Raw genomic sequence first — 15,528 nt, 5'->3', positions numbered from 1 at the left:
CCGCTACCACCGAGAATCGGCGCTAGAGAACACCACAGGGACCACCAGACGGCGGAGACGATCCTGTCTGGAAAATTTCGTCGCCGGAGATGGCCGGAGCTCGTCGGAAACGTCGGGTCGGATCGACCGGGTCCGGGTCGGGTCAGACGGTTTTCTTCGATACTGAAGGTATCGACCGAGAGAGAAAAAGGGAGAGAAAAAATGAGTTTCCGGAAATGGAAGGAAATGAAAATAGTAAGTTTCTCCTTCGGGAAACTTCTATTTATACTAAAATGGAAATTCCTTCCAATGACCATAACTTCCTCATACGAACTCCGATTCTCGCGTTCCACATATCCACGAACTCGTATCGACGCGCTCTACAACTTTCGTGAAGGAAGTTTTCGGAGAATCCCAACGTATAAAAAGTCAACCTTTTCAAACCCCCTAAGACCATACTTTTCGAATAAAAATTCGTCCGAAACACTTCCGCTCCGTCCACAAGCCACGAAATCGTCCAACTGTTATAAAATTAATTCTGGAAAATCCTCAGAAAATAATTATGAATTTCCGGGGCATCACATTCTACCCCCCTTAAAGAAATTTCGTCCCGAAATTTAAACGTACTACTCCCAAAAGTACGCATAAACCAAGCTCAAATCGAATTCTCGATCCCCAACAAGAATTGCTCTCTCCATACAGCCTCCACACAACAATGAGCTAGTCAACCATACAGAATGAAATTCAACCACCAACGATGGTTGCACTCGCACTTTGAGTGATCCATGTAGATTTAGGAATAGTCCCCACATCTCAAGTACCACCTGCCTTGCTCGAACATGGATACGGGTAGCCCTCCTAGTATCGCCACCCTGGTGCATTCTACCATAAAAGTAATGGTGCATGCATCGCTACACACAGTGTCCTACCGCCTCAAAACACATTTAGAATAAGGTTTAGCCTAAATCAACTCACGCATGAATCATCACATGGTATTGCGCGCACACAGAGTTGCAAAGAATTTCAACTACCACAAAAGTGAAGTATGCAACACGCAATACAAAATGCTCAACGATCACCCCTTCCCAAAAGATACCATACCAAAAGGTCTAACTATAACCGTCAGGCAAACCTATCACTACACTAGCACAAAGAGATGCGGTACTCTACTATCACACTTCATCTACACAAGATTAAATTCAAGCAGATAAGCACTTCATCTACACAAGATTAAATTCAAGCAGATAAGGTACCTTGCACCCCTGCATTCTGCTGACCAATAGCAACTACCCTCGCATGTCCCTGAGGATGTTGCCTCTGCTGATCCCTCTGTCTCATACCCCGAGGTCGGGTACACTCATTAGCCAAATGCCCTACTTGTCCGCAATTATAGCACGACCTAGGTTTCGGCTTCAAACACTGCCTCGCCATATGGCCCACTTCCTTGCAGTTATAACATGTTAAGGGTGCCACCTGCCCATTAGGTGCAACCCCAGCAGGTGCAGCTGCCACTCTACCTGGCGCCTGCTGATGAGTCCTCTGCCTCTTCCAGAACCCTCCCTGATTATCTGTCCCTTCATTGTTCACAACAATTGCCTTTCCCTTCCTTCGAAGGTCCCTGTCAGCCGACTCCTGTTCCTGGAAAATCAAGTTCTCCTGCTCAATGGCCATAGCCTTTACGAAAATGAGCTCCACTGTCTTCAGTTCCAGAACAGCGACATCGCGCCGGATTGAAGCATTCAGTCCCCACTGAAACTTCATAGCTAAGCTCTCAGCATCCATCTGCCGCACAAAGCGATACAACCTTGAGAACTCAGCTTCATACTCCCTCACACTCTTAGTCCCTTGGACTAACGAGACAAATTCCCTTTCCAACTGCTCCCTCACTGAAGGCGGAAAGTACTTCTTCCTGAACAGTTCCACAAACTCATTCCAGGTCATGGTGGACACGTCCATCACCCTCTGTGTGCCATTCCACCATACCCGTGCATCTCCTTGGAGCATAAATGTGGCAATCTTTCTCTTCTCAATGTCGTCGCAGACGACCATCTCAAAGTAGGTCTTCATGTTTTCGATCCATTGATCTGCCAACATGTGATCCGTACCTCCCTGGAATAGAACTCCTCCCAATCTCGAAATCTCCTTTGCCAACTTCGACAAACGAGTGGGATCTTCAACATTCACAACCTCCACAACAGGTGGGATAGGCAGCCCAACATTCGATGCCTCGATATCGTTCTCAAACATCTCCTCAACAGGAGGAGGAATCCTGCCCCTACCTCGGGCTCTACCCCTGCCTCTGGGTCTGCCTCGACCCCTAGCTCGTCCTCCTTGTGAATCCATAACCTAAGGAGCATAGCAACCTTGGTTAATACTTGTCAAATCTTCAAACACAAGTATAAGTCATCGCTATGACTAAATCAACCGCAACACTACGTTAGAAGATACAATTCTATCCCCTACGTAAACAAGAGTTAAATCTAAAGGTCCTCATTCCTACTATAACTCCTAGAAGCTACCTTAAGCTCCTACAACTTATTCACTGAGCCAACACTACCCTGAAGACTCACATTCCAACACTCATTGCATACCCAATGACTATATCAATACCGAAGAGCATCAGATGGGGATCCGCTGCAGACGGGCCATCACTCGAGGAGTATTGATTATCACCAAATATGCACCTTACGCTCTGATACCAAACTGTCACGCCCCTGATTTTACACACAAGAAAATCGATATATATAACCCCATAATTATATATGCGTGAACGTCCAGTCATCAATACAAAATACCTGGAAATCTTTTTCCCTTTAACTTACACAGATATTGATGCCCTGAACCCTCAAAGTTAATATAAACTCGCTCCATAGAGTTATATATTACAATGCTTACGAAATAAATTGTCAACAACAAAATAAAACGTAAATGCAGCTCAGAGTAACTATACAACGGAAGTCCTTATCAACGGTAAAGTCACAAAGATAGCTTCCTACCACAAAGCTGCACAGGAGTCACCTCAGCTTCAGCCACGATCTCCTCAACCTGCAGGATTAACCCCTACACCATTCCATTGAATAGTGCACCGGGTTCCACACAACAAACCCGGTAAGCTTATGAAGCTCGTATGAGTAACTCAAAACCAATTACACAAATTTCACAAAAGCCTTCTGCTGATAACCTCAATCCTAGCATCCAATTACACAAATTTCGGTCAAACAAGACTTCCTCAAGAAATGTTTAACGCCATCCTAACGCACTACGGCGAATTTCAACATCACACTCATTTCCCATTTTCCCCCCCTAGGAGCTTTTGTCATCAACATGACATCAAAGGTGAAGAACAATGAATCACCTTCCTATCCTCACTATAGAGTACAGTTCATAACCCTTATGGCTCTTAATGTAAATCAAACCATCAATCAATACAATCAAGGAGAAATCAAGGCAATCACATATCAAAACAAGCAAAACAATTCATAGTAACCCCTGCATATAATTTAGTTCAGGAGGTCACATTAAGTCAAAAAATTCAAGACAAAGTAGTCATCGAAGTCCCACACTCTGACGTCTGTAGGTAGCCCCAACCATCACAGCAGTCCTCTCAATCTTTGTTAACTTAATAACAATTCAGCTCTGCTACCGAGCAGTCATCACACTGATCATCGCACAGATTTCCACCGATCATCACCTAGATTTGCATCATCCTACTAATCATCACTTAGATTTCAAGGATCATCACATAGATTCACAAAGATATCGCCAATCATCACATAGATAGCGATCATCACAGAGATTTCGCTGGTCATCACATAGATAGCGATCATCACAGAGATTTCGCTGGTCATCACATAGATAGCGATCATCACAGAGATTTCGCTGGTCATCACATAGATAGCGATCATCACATAGATTCACAACGAAGCCACTAATACATGAATATATATGTATATATATACATCCCATAATATATATATACACACACATAGTCATCCATCCACACAGAAAACCACTAATACCAACTATAGTCATAGTTAACCTAATAACTCCAAGACGATAGGGTAATCATACTCATAACAAATATCGATCCTACTCATAACAACTATCGATCCTGCTCATAACAAATATCGATCCTACTCATAACAAATATCGATCCTGCTCATAACAAATATCGATCCTACTCATAACAAATATCGATCCTGCTCATAACAAATATCGTGAGATTTACTCACCAAACGATACAGGTATTCCATTCATTAATGAACCTTGTGAGATTACTCACCTCGAAACTCCCGCTGCGTCTTCAATTCAGGACAAGGCAGCCAATCCACAAAATATCCTTCCACGGAGTACTACGTCACGTACCTAAGGAATTACAGCTCTCATTCAGTCAACGAATCACAAGGGATAACGTTCGAAACCCTAAATCGAACCAAAATTCCCAAGGTGACGCCAAATGAGGCGAAACCACATCCGAGACCATCCAATGTCTCCGGAACACTTATACGATCGATATGTCAAAATCACAAGTCGATCGGATGCTCAAATCCTCAAGGATCGAATAAATCGATCGGTATGAAACTGCAAAAATCATAACAATTCCATACGAACTCCAAAATTTGCATATTATATATCAAAACGCTCGTATCAACGAGTAGAACATATATAATACCAAAACCAGTTCCTTAAGTGGCCGGAACACCGCCGGAACGCCACCACAGACGGTGGTGCACCGCCGCCGGCCAAAAACTCATTATTTCACAAAACTCCCAACATCAAAAAGCTTCATCTAAGCATGCTTGTGAATTCTCATAACTGGATCGAAGTCAGAAAACAAGCATAAGGGATCGAAAACTACCTCACAAGCCGTGAACAGTGATCCAATCCGAGTTGATCGAATTTTCACGTAAACCGGTCGAAACAAACACCAAGGATCGACCAGGGAGCTTGTTCTGAACTCAACCCAAGAAGCCTGAAGTTATGAGGTCGCCGGAGTTGTGTTTTCCGGCCGGGTCCGAAAACACAAGGCTGCACCGCCTTCTACCGCCGCTACCACCGAGAATCGGCGCTAGAGAACACCACAGGGACCACCAGACGGCGGAGACGATCCTGTCTGGAAAATTTCGTCGCCGGAGATGGCCGGAGCTCGTCGGAAACGTCGGGTCGGATCGACCGGGTCCGGGTCGGGTCAGACGGTTTTCTTCGATACTGAAGGTATCGACCGAGAGAGAAAAAGGGAGAGAAAAAATGAGTTTCCGGAAATGGAAGGAAATGAAAATAATAAGTTTCTCCTTCGGGAAACTTCTATTTATACTAAAATGGAAATTCCTTCCAATGACCATAACTTCCTCATACGAACTCCGATTCTCGCGTTCCACATATCCACGAACTCGTATCGACGCGCTCTACAACTTTCGTGAAGGAAGTTTTCGGAGAATCCCAACGTATAAAAAGTCAACCTTTTCAAACCCCCTAAGACCATACTTTTCGAATAAAAATTCGTCCGAAACACTTCCGCTCCGTCCACAAGCCACGAAATCGTCCAACTGTTATAAAATTAATTCTGGAAAATCCTCAGAAAATAATTATGAATTTCCGGGGCATCACATTTGGTCAACGAGAAAGCTAGCACAACATCAAATCCAAAGAAAGAAAAGAGATCGAAAGTTCTGAGAGTTTAATTATTGTTTTAGTTGGGATGCATCATGCATGCATGACAGATCGATTGACAGATTTTCTGGGGAGTTGGAGTAGATCGATGCACGCTTTAAGTGTCACGATATATGAAATGGAATGGAAGCTGCTGCTGCTGCCGCATGATGATCTAATATTTGAAACAGTCTCAGTCTCAATCGCTTATTTCTGCCTCTGACAATTTTGGAAAACTAGTATATATTGCTCATCATCGACTCCATGAATTAATACAAGAAGACATTTCAAACTCGTACGAGTACACCTTGTAAAATCGCTGTAAATCTGTATGTAATTAGGATTTTATTTAATTAGAATATCCTGTAATTATGGAAAAATTGTTTCCTATTAGAGTTAGACTACTCATTTGTATTTGTATATATATCCCCATTGTGGGATGAATAGAATTATTGAATTAACCCTGAATTGAAGTATTCTTTTCTACTTGGTATCAAAGCCTAGTTCAATCATTTGAACTTGCGCTGCATCCTTTGAATCCTGAACCCTGAATCCCGAAGAATACCACAAACCGCTGCGTACCACCACCGTTGAAATCAAACCATCCTGAATTTCAAACCACCATCACCCTACCTTTTTTTCCAAAACATTCATATCCATCTTGAAGCCCTTGAAAATCCAATCTTGTGAAAATCATGAATTTCTCAATGATGCAATCAGAGAAACAGGCTATGGGGCATTCGGTAACTACCGAATTTTCTATTATGGCCCAACGCAAACAGGGTCCTCCTCCAGGCTTCTTAGGACCTTCTCCACACCGTCCTCTAGGTAAACCAAATCCATATGCAAACAAAAGGTGCATTATCTGTGGGGAATTAGGTCATAGCAAGGAGCGGTGCTATGAAGTGATTGGTTATCCTGATTGGTGGGACTTCACCAAGAAACCGTGAAAGAATCTGGGCAAGGCCGCTGTTGCTACTAAAGAGGAAGTTTACGTAGACAATGCCTCCGCTAATGTAGCGCAGTCAGGTATGAAGGGTAACGTTACTTTTAATAGTACATGGATAATTGATACAGGTGCATCTGACCATATGACCAATGACCCAAGTCTTGTGAAAAACCTTAGACTTTCCCCTCAAGACGTTGTCTCTACTGCTGATGGTACTCCAACTCCGGTCACCGGAGAAGGTTCTATTGCTTTATCTGATACCTTAACCCTTGAATCTGTCTTAGTTGTTCCATCACTAGCTTATAATCTCCTGTCTGTTGGTCAAGTTATTTTAGCTCTTGCATGTATTGTGACCTTCTATCCGTCTTTCTGTGTGTTTCAGGACATTCTGACTCGACGAATTCTTGGTTATGGTGTTAGAAGGGGGAAATTATACTATCTGGATCTGACAGAGACTGGAAAGAAACAGAAGCATCTTTTGGGACAAGCTAATCAGATCAACGGGATAGAGAATGCGAAGGAAGCTGTATGGTTATGGCATCGCCGTTTAGGTCATCTATCCTTTCGTTATCTTAAGAAGCTGCAACCTCAATTGTTTTCAGTTGTTAGTGATTTGGATTTCCACTGTGACATCTGTGAACTGGCCAAGAGTCACCGTATTTCATATTCACCAAGTCTTAATAAAAGTCCTGTTCCTTTTATGAAGATTTACTCCGATGTCTGGGGTCCTGCGAAAATTCCTTCTCTTTCTGGAGCTCGGTATTTTGTAACATTTATTGATGATTGCACTCGCATGACATGGGTGTCATTACTGAAGAATAAGAGTGATGTATTTGGAATGTTTACCGAATTTCACAAAATGGTGGCAACTCAGTATCAACAATCCATCAGAGTGTTTCAGTCTGACAATGGTGGAGAGTTTGTGAATGGCCCTATGATTGAGTTTTGCCGGTCACATGGAATTCGTCATCAAACCTCCAATTCTTATACTCCTCAACAGAATGGTTTAGCAGAACGGAAGAACAGGCAGTTGATGGAAGTTGTTCGTGCTTCCTTATTTGGCATGAATGTACCTCGGTCCTATTGGGGTGAAGCAGTGAAATCAGCAGCATATCTTATCAACCGTACTCCTTCCCGGGTGATTGAGTTTTAGAATCCTCATCAGAAGCTTCATACACTTTTGACCATCCCTTCTATGCCTAATTTGGAGCCCCGGGTGTTTGGGTGCACAACTTATGTTCATATTCCCAAGCCTCAACGTAGCAAGCTTGATCCCCGTGCCCGTAAGTGTATATTTGTTGGTTATCCTGACTTCCAGAAGGGTTATCGATGTTATGATCCTCTTACTGGCACTATACATATATCTCTTGATGTCTCATTCCATGAATCAGAGCCATATTACTCAGGAGGAACTTCTCAGTCTTCCCTTCAGGGGGAGAGAGGTTATGAAGGGAATCCTTGTTCTATTATTGATTTTGATGTTTTTGAAGACTTGGAAGATTTGGAGGAACGATTTGAAGGTAGAAATTCCGAAACAAGGAATGCGACTGCCTAACAGAGTGTTGTAAATTCTGAAACAGAAAATGCAACTGCCGAACGGAGTGTTGTGAATTCCGAAAAAGGAATGCGACTGCCGAACAGAGTGTTTATGAATTCTGAAACAGAGAATGCAACTGCTGAAACTGCCGAACAGAGCGTTGTGAATTCCGAGACAGAAGAGACGACTTTTCTGGATAATTTGAAACAAAATCAAGACGTATCTGAAGCTCACACACAAGATATTCCCCCTTCTGCCTCACCAACTGAAGATCCCAGTCAGAATGATCCACCTCAGGTACCCCTAAACTTTAATGAGTTTTCTAGGTTAGAAAGTGTCGAACCTAGGCAATCACAAAGGGTTACCAAGGGAATTCCTAAGAAACAATATGAACCAGATATCAAAGCCAAAGCTAAATACCCTATAGCTAATTTTATGTCTAACCATAGGATTTCTGGGTCACATGCATTTGTTGTTAATCAATTATCTACTGTATCTATTCCTAGTAACGTGCAGGATGCATTGACGAATCCAAAATGGACCAAGGCGATGAATGAAGAATTGGAAGCTCTTCAGAAAAATGCAACATGGGAGCTAGTACCTATGCCGGTTGGAAAGAAGACTGTAGGATGTCGTTGGGTATTTACTGTGAAGCTTAATGCAGATGGAACTATTAATAGATACAAAGCGAGGTTGGTTGCCAAAGGATATACACAACGCTATGGGATTGATTATGAGGAGACTTTTGCACCTGTGACAAAGATTAATACTGTCTGGATTCTAATCTCACTTGCAGCAAACAAAGATTAGCCCTTGCACCAGTTTGATGTGAAGAATGCGTTTCTTAATGGGAATTTGGAGGAAGAAGTGTACATGGATATGCCCCCAGGTGTTAAGAATTACCCAAGTGATGTTGGCAAGGTGTGTAAATTGAAGAAGTCTTTGTATGGCCTAAAGCAGTCTCCAAGAGCTTGGTTTGGAAGATTTTCAAAGTCCATGAAAGCCTTTGGATATAGACAGAGCAATTCTGACCATACCTTGTTCATCAAGCGCAAGAATGGTAAGATTACAGCTCTTATTGTGTATGTTGATGACATGATTGTTACAGGAGATGATCCGAAGGAGATAAATGAATTGCAAAAGTATTTGTCAAAGGAGTTTGAAATGAAGGATCTGGGACAACAAAAGTATTTTTTGGGTATTGAAGTTGCAAGGTCTAAAAAGGGGATTTCACTTTCACAGAGGAAATATGTTCTTGATTTACTTGCTGAAAGGGGGATGCTGGACTGCCGACCCATCGAGACACCCATTGCGATGAATCACAGACTTGCTATCTATCCTGATCAAGTGCCAACTGATAAAGGGAGGTATCAACGTCTTGTAGGAAGGTTGATTTATCTTTCACATACTAGACCTGATATTGCTTATGCTGTGAGTGTTGTTAGTAAATTTATGCATTGTCCTAGTGAAGAGCATATGGATGTAGTCTTTCGTATTTTGAGGTACTTGAAGAAGGCGCCAGGTAAAGGGTTACTGTTTCAAAAAAAAGATGAATTGGAAGTTGTTGGGTACACAGATGCAGATTGGGCTGGTGATAAAACGGACAGACGTTCTACATCTGGGTACTTCACTTTTGTTAGAGGGAACCTTGTCACTTGGCGTAGCAAAAAGCAAAAAGTCGTTGTCAGATCAAGTGCAGAAGCTGAGTTCCGAGGTATGGCACATGGAGTATGTGAAATATTGTGTATTCGTAATGTCTTGAAGGACCTGGGTTACAAGCTTAAAAAGCCTATGGATTTGCATTGTGATAATACAGCTGCCATTGAGATTGCACATAATCCAGTTCAGCATGATAGAACAAAGCATGTGGAGGTTGACCGTCATTTTATTAAAGAAAATCTTGACATAAAGGTTATTCGCTTTCCATTTGTAAACTCAGAGGAGCAATTAGCTGATGTTCTTACTAAAGGAGTGTCCAGGAAGGTATTTGACAGCTCGGTTGACAAGTTGGGCATGATAGACATCTATGCACCAACTTGAGGGGGAGTGTAGAATCGCTGTAAATCTGTATGTAATTAGGATTTTATTTAATTAGAATATCCTGTAATTATGGAAAGATTGTTTCCTATTAGAGTTAGACTACTCCTTTGTATTTGTATATATATCCCCATTGTGGGATGAATAGAATTATTGAATTAACCCTGAATTGAAGTATTCTTTTCTACTCACCTAACTTTCTCAAGCCTTAGAAGGCCGGCTTAATCACACTGTACGTGGCTAGTGATTGTACGTACATTCTAAACTACAGGTGGGCATTTTCACACCGGAAATCGGGAATCGCCTCGAACTACACTCTTTCAGTTCGGTGATTAGTTTGGCCTCCATGTATGTACGTTGACAATGAACTAAGAGCATACAACAACTTTGCGAGATATAGCATGGTCTGTCATGAGATACAATACCTACGTTCGGAAAAGGGTGAAAACAAGGTGATCGATCTCAACCACAACACTGAATCGCTGTCGATTGAGCCAAAAATATGAAGGAAAAAAAAACCTGTAGAGTGACGTAATACATTTATGGATTAATTTCAGTTTACCCCCTGAGGTTTGGGGATGTCATTATTTCACCCCCTTTACTTTCAATTTTGAATTTTTACCCCCCAAACTTTCCAATTTCAATCAGTCGTGTCAAATTTCTACTATTCCGTCCAAATTGGACGTTAAGTCTGACCCGTGAGGGCTAAAATGGTCATTTCAACATAAAAAAAATAAAAAATAAAAATAAAAAAAATTATTTTTTTTTCTTCCGTTTTTTTGTTTTTTTGTTTTTTAAAAAATTGTCTTCAACCTATACACCACAAGTTATAATAGGTTTATAAAAAAAAAAAAAAATACTCTAGGTAATTGAAAGCCGCTCGCTGGTCTACGATATTTGTGATATATCTCCAATAAAGTGAAGAATTTTACGATATATCCCTAATAAAGTGAAGAAATATCTGTAAAAAATAATTTTATACTTTATCTGTAAATAAATATCTGTAAAAAATGATTTTACACAGATATTTCTTCACTTTATTGGGGATATACAAATATTTACAGATAAAGTGTAAAATCATTTTTTATAGATATTTCTTCACTTTATTTGGGATATATCCTAAAATTCTTCACTTTATTAGAGATATATCACAAATATCGTAGACCAAAAATGATTTTACACATATATTTTTTCACTTTATTGTGGATATACAGATAAAGTGTAAAATTATTTACAAATATTTCTTCACTTTATTGGGGATATATCCTAAAATTCTTCACTTTATCGGAGATATATCACAAATATCGTAGACCAGCGAGCAGCTTTCAACCACTTAGAGTATTTTTTTGTTTTTATAAACCTATTATAACTTGTGGTGTATAGGTTGAAGACAAAATAAATAATAATAATAATAATAATAATAATAATAATAATAATAATAATAAACGAAGAAACAGGAAAAAAAAACAGAAAAATAAATTTTTTTAATTTTTTTTATGTTGAAATGACCATTTTAGCCCTCAATGGTCAGACTTAACGTCCAATTTGGACAGAATAGTAGAAATTGGACACGGCTGATTGAAATTGGAAAGTTTGGGGGGTAAAAATTCAAAATTGAAAGTAGAGGGGGTGAAATGATGACACCTCCAAACCTTAAGGGGATACACTGAAATTAATCCTACATTTATAGATAGTAATTCTACGCTCGGGTATACATTACATACTTCCTCAGAATCAAGCAAAAAGTATTTGAGGGGTACTTCCATTACTTACATCACACTTAAACTGAAGTGTGATGTAAGTAATACGACTTTAATTAATATGAAAGATTAAAAAAAAAGTTTCAAAGAAGTTTCAAAGCTTAATTAATATGACTTTAATTTAACATATATCGCAAAAGAAAAACTTCCAAGTTATTTAAGGCGGTGTACCCCTATAAGACAACGACTTGGTAAAGAGACTTGCTATTTGATTAGTAGAAACTGAAAAGAGGCTTGGAAAAGGAAAAGTGGGGCAATTATGTTGAAAAAGCTTGCAGCAAAGCTTGGTCATGGTACATTGAATATGAGAGCAATAACATTGTTGACTTGACTGGGTGATACTGATTTATCCACCAAGTCACTAGATTAATTAAGTGGAGAGGATTGTATGCACCGACAGTGTATTTGTATTTGAGTGCATTTGCTTGATTAATTAAGTGGAGAGGATTGTATGCACCGACAGTGTATTTGTATTTGAGTGCATTTGCTTGATTAATTAAGTGGAGAGAATTGTATGCACCGACAGTGCACTGTCAGTTATTTTAATCTCTAAAAAAATACGGTGCATGGAATACACTCCATTAATTAAGGGCCATTAATTAACTGTTATTTGGTGGACTAAATATATGTGGTACGAAGTCCATGTTTGATTTTATGTGGATTTAGAAATCAACCATGTTATTATTCTTGAAAAGTGATTTTATGTGGAGTTAGAAATCAACCATCCATATATCCAAATACAGTTTTTAGTCAATTTTCCATGCATCTGTTTAATTTTGAAAAGTGAAATTTATACCCTTTATGTTTCTTTTTTTAGTATCTTAACATTACATATTTACATTTCACAGTACAAAACTTAAGATACTAAAAAAGCAAATATGAAGTGTCGATTATAAAATAGAGAGTGTGAATTTCATTTCCCAATTTTTTTAATGTTTACCCCAGTGATCCCACTTTCTTAATTTGATGTGTTATTGATGATGATGGCTCTTAATTTCTTCATTAGTGCCTTGGTCATTTAGTTGATGGCTCTGAATTTCTTCTGTAATATCTGTCCCTTTTGAGCAACTTTCATCGCTATTTACTCATACTTTATCCATTGTAAACATGCATTATTCAGTCAGTGGCTGATGTCTGATGGCTCCTTCGATCATCTTTTCCTAGCAACCTTAGTGATAGTTATATTTGTTATTTACTACCTTTAACCTTTTGTTCATTGTTTATTTTTCTTTCGTGACCGGAGCGCTTGACCTGAAACGAGTGATCGAACTTAGTTCACTACCTCTTTAATTTCAAGCCAAGCAAGTAATTCTTCTCTATCACAATTTTATAGAACGACGTACCTTGTGTACTGTGTATATTCATATATAGTCTTGCTTCCAACTCATCACAGAAATTAGGTCCAGTAGAGAAAGGTGGATACATAGAATTTAAGGCTTTATTAACTGTTTCTGTCTTAGGGTTTAGCTAACTTTGCATTCACTGCATGCGAGTTCAGGTTAACGTCAGCTATCTACATGCAAACACGCATGAGCTAGCGCATTCATTTTGAAAAGAAAAGCAGAATTTTAACTTCTTTCATTCATATTTTTTACCGCATACTCTACCTCGTTTGATTGGCGGAATAGAAATGTTGGGAAAATAAAGTTGATCATTTCTTGTGTTTGGCACACTCAAGGAAGAACAATTTTTAGGTTCACCCCTTGGGTGAATGATCATATTCACCCTCTCTTGCGATTGACGCATAATAACTTTATAATTTTCTAATCCAACCATTCATGTTATATAACGTAATACAAAGATTAGCTCTGTATAAAATCAATCAAATTGAAGACTTTTTAGTTATTCATTTCTATGAAATACATGGACGGTTCATCGTAGTAGTAGTAGTAGTAAATGTTGTTAGAACCATCCATTTGTTTGATTCAATTAGATAATTAAACGATTTCTGATTTGATTGATTTTTTACAGAAATGATCTTTAAAAGATAATTTAAGATATATATCATTGGATTATAAATTAATTAGGTAAAAATATGTTAATCAACAACGAGGGTGGATATGCTCGTTCACCCTAGGGGTGAATCTAAAAATTGTTTCTCAAGGAAATGAACAACTTTCCTGCATGAAGGAAAAATAGGGGGGAAAATAGATCCTCCCACACCCCATGAGATTTATTTTCCCTCATATTTTCTCTGCATTAATTGCACATTAATTACCTACTCTAAATATTATTTTAATAGTTGTTATTACCAATTTATCCATTAAATTTTTGAATCTTGAATTGTTTATGTTTTGATAAAGATATTATTGGAAAATTGATGTTACCTACTTTCCTATTCATGCACAAACCAAACATCGGAAAGGAAAGTAAAATACATTTTGCGATTACTTTCCCGGTGTTTCCAGACATTGGTAGAGAAACTAGTAAGAAATTTACTTTCTCATGCATGAGAAAGACCAATAAACTAATTTACTTTCCTACAACCAAATGAGACCTAACAACTGACAACTAAACTTTGCCCGGAAGAAACAATATTCAATTGCAACGCACACCAGATCGATCTCATACATTCGCGAAATGAATTACCAATCCCATGTTTTGTTTTGTTTTTGTTTCATGATCGAGGGAATAAGACTACAAGGAAAAGCCTCTGCTGCAGCCAAAACCGTTATTGGCCCGGTCAAAACTGAAGGCAGAGAATTAAGCCTTGGGAGGCATCATCAACGTACGTTCACTGCTTACAGACATGAAAATTAAGAATCTCTCAACCATAGAGAACCCATGTGCAGTAGAAATTAATGGATCGAAGAATAATCAAGGGAACAATCAATTAATGCACTAGGAAAATAATTAAAATCGTGGATAGCTAAGTAAACTTGTCTACATAATTTAATACGTATTAGGTTAAACTTGTCCGCACGGATTAAACAAGATGTTCTAGATGTGTGTCAGACTGTCAGTGTGTCACTTGTGTCTAAGTCCTACGTGATATGGTCAATATATCAACTTGTCCACAGGTTCTTTAGTTGTTAATGTTCTTACCTTTACTATAATGTATACGTACATACATATTCTGTCAATTTTGGAGAATAAAACTCTCATTTTTTAATCAATGCGCAATAGGTGATTTCATTTAACGGAGTCATGATAAAATTTGGTCGTAGGGCGCTCGATGGTGTGTTTTTGAATGTCTGGAAATCTTATTGATCAATTTTGAAATTTAGATATCTCTTTGTTCGAATGAGAAGAGTATTGGTTCTTCTAGTAAAAAAAAAAAAGCCCTTTTGTAAGGGCACTAATCAAGTTATTTGACTCGATAATTTTATAAGAGTAATATAAATTTCACTATTGATAACGTTTATAAGAATTTCTATGATAAAATATAAAAGGAGCTTCAATTCATACCTCCAAAATTAGTATTTTGACCTCCTCACTTAATACACCTCCAATTTACTTTTACAAATAACCAATATGTTATCTATACCTCCCTAATTTTTCCAAAATGCCCATTGCCCAATAAAATCCATAAAAGTCTTTTTTTTTTTTTTTTTTTAGATTCTATTCATACCTCCGAAATTGGCAAATGGACCTCCTTCAATTTTTGAACAATTCAC

Source organism: Rosa chinensis, chromosome 4 (genome assembly GCF_002994745.2).
Source record: "Rosa chinensis cultivar Old Blush chromosome 4, RchiOBHm-V2, whole genome shotgun sequence".
Taxonomy (NCBI): Eukaryota; Viridiplantae; Streptophyta; class Magnoliopsida; order Rosales; family Rosaceae; genus Rosa; species Rosa chinensis.
Note: the sequence above shows the minus strand (reverse complement) of the source record.